The 11,948-nt window shown below is 35.8% G+C and overlaps 1 long non-coding RNA gene across 1 annotated transcript; it reads left to right on the top strand.

Moving 5' to 3' along the window:
- The first annotated feature begins 1,275 nt into the window (after positions 1-1,275).
- Positions 1,276-6,671, top strand: LOC125277274. Its single transcript, XR_007186873.1, has 2 exons — positions 1,276-1,459; positions 4,294-6,671. It is a non-coding gene; the product is annotated as an uncharacterized LOC125277274 (long non-coding RNA).
- The last annotated feature ends 5,277 nt before the right edge of the window (positions 6,672-11,948 follow it).

The raw sequence follows: 11,948 nt of genomic DNA, 5'->3' as shown, positions 1-11,948 counted from the left end.
CCTCCTAAGTGAAAGAGCCAATCGCTGATTGATCAAGTCATTGCATCACTGCAGCTGCAGTTAGAAGCTCCAGTTCCGATAGAGGCCTGAGACTCGTACTTATGACTGCACATACGCATTGGCTCATCTAGCCTGAAAAATACGCTTTTTTTTAACATTATTTGAGCATAGGAAACAACATTTACGGGACAGTTCATGTCAGATTTTTGTAGTTGATTTGAAATATGTTATTTAATTTTGAGTTTGCCAAGCATTTTTTGAGATTTCAGGATTCCCCCATTCAAATCGATAGGACTTGGTCTTGGATGCCCGAAATAGCTGCACTGCAAAAATGGCCACCGAGTGAACAGACTTTCCTTGAAAGGGACTTTGACCTCAGTTCCAACCACGTCCCCCCCCCTTTGCCCATTTTCAGTTATCCAGGAGTGACGCGTGGCGACACGTTCCCAAGAAGGTGAATGCTCTTCAAAAATGCTCTTCAGAAACCTACGGGTGACGTCACGGACATTACATCCAATATTTTTGTACAGTCTATGTTCTGAAAGTGATTTCAACAATATCGTTCCTCTGTGCCATTCCGTGGGTAAACAACTGAGAATGCGCAAATTCACAATGTCATGTCAGGTGCAAAATCAGTTAAGGCATGTTTTTTTGGGGGGGGGGTGTTAAATAATGCCGCAAATACCACTAAAAACTACCGCAAAGTAAATAACGTTACATGATTCGCTTAAATATTCTCCACCCATAAATTTAGCAGTCTGACAGAAAAGAAAAACACACACACACAAATGCATATGCAATAAGGTCAAGCGCGGAAAAACGACTGTGTCCATGCCTCTCACTGTGTGTCTTTAGTAAATCCTGACAGTAATGTAATGCCAAAAGAGGGTTTGTGCTGGTGCAAGCTGTTAGTGAATCTGGCCCTTGGTATGTAGTGGCCCAATTGTTTCTTACCTTGTTTCTTTCTAGAGGGTCGTGCATACTGCCTCACTGGTTGGTTTGGAAGGGTTTCATCACCTGAAACAAACCATAAAGTCATATGTACTGCCTAAGTCACTTTAAAATTGCTTACTAAAAAAAAAAATAATAATGCACAACTGCAGAAACTACAGATTTATTTATAAAAACATATGAACCAAGTAGGACAAGACTGTTTTCATTTGGTGTCTGTTGTATTACTGCAGGCCTACTTTAGTCATTGTAATTATTCATGATGCAAACCCTTTTAACGAGACATTTAAAAGTATTTGTAAGTCACAAAGCTTTTCACTCTCCTCTGAAGCTCAAAACTATTTGAGACACGTCAGTGGTGATAAAGTGTCACAAAGGGTGGGGGTGATTTGGCTGGCCACATCCTTCCCGCACACCCACTCAAGGAAAAGACACGTCTGTGAGACTGTCATGATACCTCCCGTCAAAAAAAAAAAAAAAAAAGAGAGAGAGCCATCATCACAGCCAGGTAACTTTAGTGTTTTTACGCTATTTACTTTTAGCTGTTGCATTGTGTCAGATCATTTAACTTTAAAATGTCAGACACTGGATTCAAACTGGGACACAGTTTTACATTTATTGAATATTTTAAGCAAATAAATGTGAGTTAAAAAATAAAAACATCCTGTCATCACTTACTCACCCTCATTTCGTTCCAAACCTGGATGACTTTCTTTCTTCTGTGGAACACAAAAGAAGATATTTTGTAGAATGTTGGTAACCAAACAGTTTTGGTTACCATTGAAAAAAAGTCATACAGGTTTGGAACAACATGAGGGTGAGTAAATAACAGAATCTTCATCTTTTGGGTGAACTATTCCATTAAGCATTGTACTGGATATCTGAAGGAAATTTATAATGTGCTAAAGATGGCTATACCAGTGACCTAGTTATCTTTGATTACTAAGAAAAATACTTTCAGAAAACTGGTAAGCATTTTGCTGATGCTTAAGACATCTGTTGTTGTAGTATGACTATGCAAATGTGAGTTTTGAGTTTTAACTTCAATACTTGAGAAAATCTCAAAAGTATGGCTTCACAAAAAAAGCCTAATAAATGTTTTCTTTTTAAATAACCAATACACCTACTCTTTCAAAAGTTCACAAGCCTTGCGGGAACTAGTAATTCAACGCTTTTCCCCCACACATTATTTTTTGCCCCAAGAACAAGAAAACATGTCTGAGAACAGAACTGCAAGTAAAAACGTAAGGCCAGCAACTTGTCTTGTAAAGCTCAAGTCAAGTAGGAACGCTGCCAGTTTGACAGCAACAAAAAAATGGGCCATGAACGATGTACCCACATATTCTGAGGGACTGTCCCTGTACTGCAAGTTGCTTTGATAAAAGCATCTGATGAATAACTTACAACTAGCGTTAAAAAGTTTGGGTTTGGTAAGATTTTACTCATGTCTCTTATGCTCACCAAGGCTGCATTTATCTGATCAAAAATATTGTGAATAAATATTATTACAATTTAAAGTAACTTTTTTATTTTAATGCATTTAAATTATTTTAATGTGCATCATTAATCCAGTCGTCAGTGTCACATGATCCTTCAGAAATCATTCAAATATGCTGATCTGGGAGCTCAAGAAAGATTTCTTATTATCAATGGATTAGAAAGTTCTAATAAAACTCAAATTTACTAATCCCAAACTTTTGAACAGTAATTTACTTTCTTAATTGTGTAAAAGAGTTTGTGGGTGGTGTGGCTGGTAACATGTTGTAGGCTTAAATCACAGAAAGAGAATAATTCATGAAACATCACTCCTCGGTGACCCCCGTTTACTCCAGAGGGACTTTCCCCGTATAAGTGTACTGTAAGTCACTTTGAATAAGAAAGCAAAGGATAATTAATAGTAACAACCTACAACATAAACATAGATCAAGATCTATAAATATTATGGCTACTTCATAACCCGTCTGGCATCCCACACAATACATGCTGCCTTAAAGGATGTAAACTGTAAGTAAACTTTTTGAGACAACAACTAGCTAAGTCAGCAAATAACACAAGTACTAGCACGAAACCAGGGTTGTAACGGTATGAGATTTTCACAGTATGATAACCGTCTCAGAAAATATCACGGATTCACAGTATTATACAATCAATTATTACTTATTAATTATTAATTATTACAATGACCCTTGAATGAATGAAAACAGATAGGGTTTTTTAGTTGAACAGTTGAACAAATGCGTTATTACAACAAACTTCAATAAACAAAAAGAATGTCTAATCAATTAAATTTGATTAGATTAACAACTTTTCATTAACAGTAATTTATTAAAACCTTTTAGAATAATAAAGTCCTATGAAATGTATTTTATTCAGTTTCAATTTTTCTGGATTCTGAAAAATTTAATTTAAGTAATGTTTTAAAATGTAATCAAATGAAAATTTAACAAATTTTATCCTTTTATTTTTTGGCAAAGTGCTGCACAGCAAAGGTTTAATAAATTACAACATGGACAAAAAAGATAGTCCTTAAACATTCTTTTAAATAAACTGTATTATTGTTATTGTTGTTTTAATTTTTAATAAGTACATTTGTACTATTGTACAATAGTAATATATTTCTGTCATAAGTTCTTCAAGTTAAGCCAAACTTTTATTTTGACAGTTTGCAGTGAAGACCTTTGAGTTTCAAAGTGTATCGTATGTCTTCATATGGTATACCGCTACAAACCAAAATAAACTAAAACAACACCCCAAGAAATACACTAGTAAGAGTTATTAATAAAATGGATGAGACAATATTACGGGTAAACCACAAGTAACAACAAAACATACAATATAAGTAATAGTAGTGCTTTTCTGAAGAATAAGAGAAACTATTCTTAATCTATTAGAAGCATACTGTGATGATAATGTTATAATATTAATGTGGGGGACATCCAAACCATAACTCAGATTGCAAATTTACACCAGCCCCCCTAACAAGTCTGCAACATCAAATTAGACCCACAACCATTAATTTTCACACATTGCTGAGACATGACAATTCACACTTAGTCATATCACTACTCACTCACTTACACATACACAACAACCATCTTATTTTCTCACCTCTCTCTCTTTTTCTCAGTCACCATTTTATTATTTTAACCCTCCAGTGGTCTTCAGTCGTTTCAGAATGAAAAATTTTACCTTTTGAAGTTTAAAAAAAATGTATCGCATCATTGAATGGTTTGACATTTGGTGACTTTTGTGAGACTTGCTATGTGAACACACACCAAAAATGTACATGATTCAAAGAGGCAATGTGGTCTTAAAGTCACATTTGTGTTCTTTATGTCACAGAAAGTTTTAATGATTGTTATGGGAGGAATGCGTCACAACACACAGTGCATCACCCTGTCTACCGTCGAAAGCACCTACAATAGGCAAGCGAGCGTCAGAACTGGACCTTGAGGCAGTGGAAGAAGGCCCCTGGTCCGATGAGTCCTTTTGAACGGAAACCAGGATGCACTGTGGGAAGATGACAAGCCGGTGGAGGGAGTGTGATGCCCTTGGCAATGTTCTGCTGGGAAACCCCGGGTCCGGCCATTCATGTGGACGTAAATTTGACACGTGCCACCTACCTAAACGTTGCAGACCAGGTGCACCCTTTCATGACAATGGTGTTCCCTTGTGGAAGTGGCCTCTTTCAGCAGGATAATGCACCCTGCCACACTGCACACATTGTTCGTGAATGGTTTGAGGAACATGAAGAGCTCAAGATGTTGCCCTGGCCTCAAATCTAATTGAGCAACTGTAGGGTGTGCTGGACCATGCAACAAGTTCGATCCACAACGGCTCCACATCGCAACCTACCACCTGCCAGATACGACATGCTACATTCACACTGTCAGTTTTTTAGGGTTGACAACCACATTTATTTACAGATGTGAGTCTCAAAATGTCAAGTTCGCACAACAACTTACACTAGCTTTTCAAATATGGTCTGTATGAACATGTAACGGGAGTCAAGCCCATATTCTTTTACCAGTAACCACAGCGACAGTGACCAAAGTTATATAAAAGATGGCAAAGTCCATAAAATGAAAAGTCTTATCACTTTTGACACGACAATCCAATCGTCCAATCAAGCCAAGAGTTCATCCATTAAACCTTCATTAACTGTCAGCAGCTTTTATATGTGGGTGGAGAGTGGAGCATTTGAGTCACGCTTAGAACATCTCTGGACCGGTGGAGAACAGTGACCGGATCTAGAACCTTCAGATGAGCTCATATCTCTATCGTTGTAAGCTATTGAAACGACACATGAAAACATGCAACTCACAGTAGACACGTGTTTGTGCAGTGCAGAGAGGACCTTTCACACTGTATGACGTGAAAGACAACTAGATGTCCAGTCCGGTTCTGCTCACACAGCGCGAGTGTTGAAAATGTACAGGTGTGAGTTCGGTTATAGAATGCGGTTGTCACTAAATAAATAACTAAACTGTATGTGAATGTAACCGTATTAAGGACTCAAATACAGGATTGACAATTTATATATAGGGCTATATACAGGCATCTAGGTTACACCTTGGCATTACATATGATTTTATTTATTTATTTCCACAAGATGGCACTACTCTGCCTCCATTCAATACTCTGTTTTAAAAAGAAAAAAGTCTAAAATTGAAAAATAAATAAAATGTTTTTAAATATATTTTATTTTATGTAGACAAATATTGTGTATAATCTAAAGGTGAATATTGTTTTGTACCATAAAATAATTTATATATTTATTAGTAATACTTATTAATGACAATTTAATAATAATAATTTTAATTAATAATATTATTTTATTTCATAATATTTTAAAATTAATATTTAAAAAATATACTGAACTAAAATATAGTGCATTCATATGATGAAAAAAAAGAAAATGTTACGATTATAGTCTTCTGTCTCTTTTGACTGCTGAGGACCACAAGTGTGAGGTGGTACAATAGGATTAAGGCTTTATTTGTTTATTTTGTCTTTACAAACATTAAAATCTTGTTTATACTAATTGCAAATAGTGATATATTACTATCCTCACAAAGACGATATTAAAAGTGATTTTCCAAAACAACATGGTTTGCTATTTGCAACGATGAATGAAGACAAATGAAGATATTATTATTATAGGATACTGTAGGTCCAGAGCTTAAACCTATGTGGACATGACTAAACATCAAGGTCATATGACAAAACGCTGATGGTTTGTTGCCTATTCAGTAAGGAAATTCAGTGAATGAGATTTTAGAGCCCCCTAGAGGTTAATACTGTAACTGCAACACTGTCCTTAAAATTTTACCAAACAACTAAAATGTACAAAATTAAACCTACCATAATAACAACACCCATCCAGGATAATATAAATAAAACTCCACCTCAAAATGCTTAATAATTTGTACAATTTAAAAAAAAAAAAAAAAAAAAAAAAAAACCGGTTAAGTTATTGATGACCCATCAATATCAAAATCACTATAACAGTGTTTATAAATGCATCTACGACAGCTCGTTGAAGCCGTGCATTAGTCATTGACTTGGACTTGGTAAACATACTTACCTTTACAATTACGTGTTAACGTCCAGTTCGAAAAAGAGCTGCATTTAGACTGCCTGAAAGCAGGTAAGGCAATACTGCTCTGCCTCGCGCCTGAAAATACACTCCATGTCTGTAAACCCAACGCCGTAGATCGTAAAACGTTTTTTAAAACCATTCTGTTTATATAAAGAAATCGCCTTTAGTTCGTAGGATTTATGCTCTTGCAGAACGCATTTGCCCCTTCAGTTCAAGTAAGTCGCCATCTTTAAACAGACATTAGTAATCTGCGCAGAAAATTCTATGTAAAGTCTTTGATGTAAATTCAAGCAATCGAGTGACGATTGAATCGATGTGGCCTTTGTTTCCTAAGGCATTGTTTTGTGATCATTTGAGTTCATGTTGATACGTTTTGTTTATGACATAGAAAGAGAACAGAACAATGACTGTACTTTCATTATCTACTATTATCTGGCTGGCCTTCTGTCATTTGATGGCCAGGACACCCTGCACTTGTCCTTTCAGAGACATAATTTGTTTTTTAACCTTAATGTTCTGTTGAAATTGATTCTCTTGCTGTATATTGCCACTTCAAATTCTATTAATATTAAAATTTAACTTTGCTCACGTTTCTGTAACTTTGTTTGTAAGGTTTCTGAGATCATTTGACCCTAGCAAAAAATACATTGTAGGCATTAGATAGATAGACAGACAGACAGACAGATAAATACATACATAGATAGATAGATACATACATACATAGATACATACATACATACATACATACATACATAGATACATACATACATACATACATACATACATACATAGATACATACATACATACAGTACAGTCCAAAAGTTTGGAACCACTAAGATTTTTAATGTTTTTAAAAGAAGTTTCGTCTGCTTACCAAGGCTACATTTATTTAATTAAAAATACAGTAAAAACAGTAATATTGTGAAATATTATTGCAATTTAAAATAACTGTTTTCTATTTGAATATATTTCACAAAGTAATTTATTCCTGTGATGGCAAAGCTGAATTTTCAGCATCATTACTCCAGTCTTCAGTGTCACATGATCCTTCAGAAATCATTCTAATATGCTGATCTGCTGCTCAAGAAACATTTAATGTGTACAATTGTACAAAATATTTGTGTACAATATTTTTTTTCAGGATTATTTGATGAATAGAAAGTTCAAAAGAACAGTGTTTATCTGAAATCTAATCTTTTGTAACATTATAAATGTCTTTACTGCCACTTTTGACTGATTTAATGCATCCTTGCTGAATAAAAGTATTCATTTCTTTAATTTCTTTTCAAAAAAATACAAATAAAAATTCTTACTGACCCCAAACTTTTGAACGGTAGTGTATAATGCTACAGAAGCTTTGTATTTCAGATAAATGCTGTTCTTTTGAACTTTCTATTCATCAAGGAATCCTGAAAAAAAAGTACACAACTGTTTTCAACATTGAAAATAATCATAAATGTTTATTGAGCAGCAAATCAGCATATTAGAATGATTTCTGAAGGATCATGTGACACTGAAGACTGGAGTAACGATGCTGAAAATTCAGCTTTGCATCACAGGAATAAATTACTTTGTCAAATATATTTAAATAGTACACAGTTATTTTAAATTGTAATAATATTTCACAATATTACTGTTTTTTACTGTATTTTTAATTAAATAAATGTAGCCTTGGTGATCAGACGAAACTTCTTTTAAAAACATTAAAAATCTTATATTCCAACGGTTTCCGCGGCCAAATTAATTGTACTTTGTAAATATAAACAAATTTTGATTTTTATGACTACAACACACTCCAAAAAGAATGGACAGAGGCAAAATAAAAGTAAAAAGATTATAGAATATCCAAGTTAAACTCTTTTGAAACAGTCCACAATTAGCAGGTGAACTGGTAATATGTGAGGGTAACGTGTTTGGGTAAAACAGGAGCATCCTCCAAACACTCGGTGTGTGTGGCTCATGGCTCACCACTTTGTGCCAAATTTCATGAGAGAATTGTCAAACGATACAACAATACATGTCAAAAATCACATCCTTCTGAGGGACCTTTGAGCCCTCAGACGGCATTACATGCGAAACCGTCATGCTACTGTGTTAAATACAGCCACATGGGCTCGGGAGTACTTTGGAAAACTGTTGTCTGCTGCTGCATCAAGAAATGCAACTTGATTCTCTGCTACTCAAGGAGAAAGCTATCTGTTCAATGCAGAGATGTCGTCAAGTTCTCTGGGCCGGAGCTCATCTCAGATGGTCTCAAAGACAGTGGAAATATGTGCTGTGGTCAGATGAATCCATGTTTCAGCTATTACTTTGAGGACCATCCAGACTTTTATCAGTGACAGGTACAAAAGCAAACACCTGTCATGGTATGGGGGTGCATCAGTGCAAACGGCATAGGTGACTTGCATATGTGTGAAGGTAACACTGACGTGGAGGCAGGCCCGGATTAACACAGTGTAGTGCCCTAGGGTGGGGAGGCCCCAAGATGGCGCTCTGATAAGACGTGCATTAGAGAGCTCCGCAAATTCAAACTAATATTTTAATTGTAGTGCAATAACAAAGACCATTCAGTTACATTTTGGTGCATATGTGATTGTAGTAACATTTAGAATGACTGAGAATGGGAAAATCTGAGAAGAGGAAAAACAAGAACGTGTATCAGGTTAAGGCTAACCCGACTAATAAAGCTAACGTTACTTCAGTGACGCAACAAGGCCCGAACAAACTTTTGAGTGAAAATTTGCATGATTACCTCGAGTCAGAAATGGATTCTGCAGATATCATGCCTGCTGAGGTAATATTTCCTCCTCTTCCCCAAACTCCAAGCGAGTCTCCTTTAATTAAACAACGGAAGATAGAAAGCCTTGATACTGCCAGTATTCTCTCACAGTTCAAAGAACTCTCGCGTCTGATTAACAATCGATCTGATGCACTGGAAAGAATGGTGGGTGAGAATGCACGAGCGATCGCGAGCATGAAAGAGACCATCACTGAAAACACCAAACAGATAACCAACGTGAAGACAGCTGTTGAGTTTGTGAGTGCCGAAGTTAATGATGTTAAAACCCGACTCGGCACAATGAAATCACAAGTGAAAAATGTTGAGACGAAATCGTCCGAGCAAGAAAAACGTCTCTCTCACATCGAAGGATACACGCGTCGATGGAATCTGAGAGTTTACGGGATCCCCGAAAAGGAGAGGGAGGATGTTCGGGAGAGTGTCATCCAGGTATGCCAACAGCTTTTACCAGAAGCAAGGGATAAACTTCCATACATTGTTGACACTGTACATCGACTCGGTCGTAAACAGATGAGCAACGACAAACCTAGAGGGATCATCGTTCAGTTTACATCGCGTTTCTATCGTGACGCAATTTGGCGAGCAGCGAAGGACTCTCAGTTTCTCAGAAACAACAACTTAAAAATCTCAGAGGATCTGTCTCCGACGGATAGAGAAAACAGAAAGAAACTGGCCTCTCGTAGAACAAGCACGGCGAGATAACAAGCGGGCCTATTTTGTAGGAGGTAGGGCCTTTGTGAATGGCATGGAAATATTCCCACCAACTTGAATTCTCCTTTCTTCTCTTCGTTTACCTGCTCCACTCTAGAGTAGAACTGCACACTTTTGTACTTGAGGAGTTTTATATAAACAAACTTGTGTGCTTGTACGCTGAACAGCAATGCCTTTATTCTGTTAATCTACCTCTTTGGATTTCAACCCTGTTCTAATGGGTTTAGTTTAGAATTTATTGAACAAAACGAGGAGCTTTGGTGCGAATGCTGTTTAGCAATGTGTGGATTACCTGTTCTCCTATTATATTATGTTCTGGTGTTAATAATTTATGAATATTTATTTTATACTGCACTACATAATTACTTTGGTATCTTTTGTTATAGAATTTGCTGAGCTCCGTTATGCGCATACTTCCTAGTAGATAAGTGCGTTTTCTTGCTACGTTATTCGTATAATATTTCTTGAAGGTTTTATTTAATTTTTCCTGTTTTTTTTTTGTTTTTTTTTTATGTCATGGTTCTGTCTATTATTTCTTTTAATGTTAGAGGGCTAAGAAACCTTACCAAACGCAAGGCTATCTTTTTATACCTTAAACAGTTTAACTCTGACTTCTATTTTTTACAAGAATGTCATTCAGTCAAAGAAGATTTAAATTTTTGGAGATCACAATGGGGCATGGACCTGTGGATGTCCCATGGAACATCAAACTCAGCTGGGGTTTGCATCTTACGTCATCGCTTTAATGGGAAAATTCTTTTTTCAGACTGTGATCCAAATGGACGATATATTTGTCTTTTACTTGAAATTTCAGATACTACGTTTATTGTTACCAATCTCTACGGATTTAATCAACAAAAGGAAAATGAAAATTTCTTTTATCGAATGGAAGAACGTATGCTTTCACTGTTAAATAATTACCCCAACTCTTATTTGGTTTTCGGAGGCGATTTCAATGTGGTTATGGACAATAATATTGATAGATGGCCCCCCAAATCTAATACGCCTAACTCCAACTACTTAAAGATGTTCATGCAAAGATTTTCTTTGGCTGATAGCTGGAGAGAAACCCACCCATCTTTAAAAGTATTTACATGGAGTAATAACACTCTCTCGTGCCAATCTCGTATTGACCTATGGCTTACTTCAAAGGACCTGCATAATATTTCATCTGACATTATACCTTTGCCTTTATCTGATCATAAATGTGTTACTATTCGAATCCCTCTTTCAAATAATATTAACTCATATAGATCTCCCTCTTATTGGAAGCTTAATAATTCAATCCTCTCTTATGATGAAGTAAGAAACAAAATTGATGATATCATTACTACCTTTTGGAATAAAAGCAAAAGAAGAAAATAATTATTGCAGCAATTGGGAGCTAACCAAATATGAAATTTGTAAGTTTTTTCGTAAATTCAGTGGTGACTTAGCTAAAAAGAGGAAATCCTATGAGAATGAAGTAATTTTTAAAATTGCCAAACTTTTAGCCAAAAATATAGAAGATATTACTGATTCGGAAAAAGCTGAACTTGCTGAACAGCAACAGCAATTAGATAAAATATATAAAGATAAAGCTGAAGGAGCCTACATACGGTCGCGCAGAAAATGGCTCGAGGAAGGTGAACAAAGCTCTGCGTATTTCTTTAGATTAGAAAGGGAGCAAGCCAAAAATAATAATATAACAAAACTCATAATTGATGGAACAATAAGTGAAGATCAGAAAATTATTGGAAAATTTTGCGCTAAATTTTACAGTGAATTATATACATCCAAATTTTGCTACCAAGATGCCAATGATTTTTTTGAGTCTCTCCAGAATGTACAGCAGTTGAATATGGTAGATAAAGCCTTTTGTGACAGCCCTATTGCCTTGAAAG

The sequence above is a fragment of the Megalobrama amblycephala genome, linkage group LG10 (genome assembly GCF_018812025.1).
Source record: "Megalobrama amblycephala isolate DHTTF-2021 linkage group LG10, ASM1881202v1, whole genome shotgun sequence".
Classification (NCBI taxonomy): domain Eukaryota; kingdom Metazoa; phylum Chordata; class Actinopteri; order Cypriniformes; family Xenocyprididae; genus Megalobrama; species Megalobrama amblycephala.
The sequence above is the reverse complement of the archived record's forward strand: the minus strand, read 5'-3'. Positions and strand labels throughout refer to the sequence as shown.